At 41.8% G+C, this 1,642-nt stretch overlaps 1 long non-coding RNA gene across 1 annotated transcript; it reads left to right on the forward strand.

The window, feature by feature from the left end:
- The first annotated feature begins 951 nt into the window (after window positions 1–951).
- LOC139026600 (uncharacterized) lies at window positions 952–1,229 on the forward strand. Its single transcript, XR_011478446.1, has 3 exons — window positions 952–979; window positions 1,016–1,078; window positions 1,184–1,229. It is a non-coding gene; the product is annotated as an uncharacterized lncRNA (long non-coding RNA).
- Window positions 1,230–1,642: the final 413 nt, after the last annotated feature.

Here is a 1,642-nt window from a genome sequence, read left to right on the forward strand (position 1 = left end):
AGGGTGTCTGAAGAGCATATTGAAACTTATTGAAACAAAGTTTAGGGGTACATTCTTGGATTCCTTTCTCTGCATGTTGAACGGGTGTATTACTCAAATCGATGGCGCCAACTAAAGAGACTTTTTGGGATATAAAGAAGGATTTTATTTAACAAAACAACATGTTATAGCTGGGACCCTTTGAATGACAAATCAGAGGAAGATTTTCAACAAGTAAGTGACTATTTAATCACTATTTTTGAATTTATGAAACCTGTGCCGGTGGAAAAATATTTTTATGTTGGGCGCTGTCCTCAAACAATCCCATGGCATGCTTTTGCTGTAATAGCGACTAAATCGGACAGTGCAGTTAGATTAACAGGAACTTAAGCTTTCAACCGATAAATCACTTGTATGTACCTAAATGTTCAATATCATGATTATTTATTTAAATTGAGCGCCCTCCAGTTTCATCGGAAGTTGTCCCCTAGCCCTATTTACATTAAATCGTCCCTAAGATTTACAGGAATGTGGTTCTGAATATGGACCACAACACCGCCTCCTTTGGCATTTCTGTCTTTTCGGTAGATGGTATAACCATGTATTGCTAGTGTAGGGTGTAGTGAAGGTACTGTAACAAGAGTAGTGTAGGGTGTAGTGAAGGTACTGTGACAGGAGTAGTGTAGGGTGTAGTGAAGGTACTGTAACAGGAGTAGTGTAGGGTGTAGTGAAGGTACTGTAACAGGAGTAGTTGTAGAGGTTGTTAGCTGAACGTACCTGTAACAGAGTAGGTGTAGGTGTAGGAGTGAAGGTACTGTAACAGGATTTAGTGTAGGGTGGTAGTGAAGGTTACCTATAACAGGAGTTATGTGGGTTCTGTAGGGAAGGAGTACTGTAGTACAGGATGTCAGGAGTAGTGTAGGTGTAGGGAAGGTACGTTAACAGGCGAGTAGATGTAGTGTTAGTGGTAGCTGAAGGTACTGTAACAGGAGTATGTAGGGTGTAGTGAAGTACGGTAAACAGGAGTAGTGGGTAGGGTGTAGGAAGGGTACTGTAACAGGAGTAGTGTAGGGTTTAGTGAAGGTACTGTAACAGGAGAGTAGTGTAGGGTGTAGTAGTGAAGGTACTGTACAGGGTAGTGGGTTGTAGTGAAGGTACTGTAACAGAGTAGTGTAGGGTGTAGTGAAGGTACTTTAACAGGAAGTAGTGAGGGTGTAGTGAAGGTACCTTAACAGGAGTAGTGTAGGGTGGTTTAAGGAAGGGTGGTACTTAACAGAGTAGTGTAGGGTTGTAGTGAAGGTACTTATAAACAGGAGTAGGTGGTAGGGTGTAGTGAAGGACTTAACAAGGAGTAGTGTAGGGTAGTGAACGGTACTACGTAACAGGAGAAGATTAAATTAGTGATGACCAGCCTTTTTGTTTTTTCGTGGTGACCAACCTTCGTTGTGTTTCACCTGTAGCTAGCAAGTCATTCTTTTGATCGTTCGTAGTTAGAGGTAGCTTCATACTTCTACATCGGACGGCTAACCTTCCCTCCCATCTGCAGCCAAAATGGACTCCTGATCTTCATCCATTTTAAATTGCCCATCTGGTTAAATAGCTGTAATTCACGTGATGATTTTAGGGCTTCGACCCCCATTGTTATTTAAAACCTTTACAGGTG

The sequence above is a fragment of the Salvelinus sp. IW2-2015 genome, unplaced genomic scaffold, assembly GCF_002910315.2.
Source record: "Salvelinus sp. IW2-2015 unplaced genomic scaffold, ASM291031v2 Un_scaffold5244, whole genome shotgun sequence".
NCBI classification, from domain to species: domain Eukaryota; kingdom Metazoa; phylum Chordata; class Actinopteri; order Salmoniformes; family Salmonidae; genus Salvelinus; species Salvelinus sp. IW2-2015.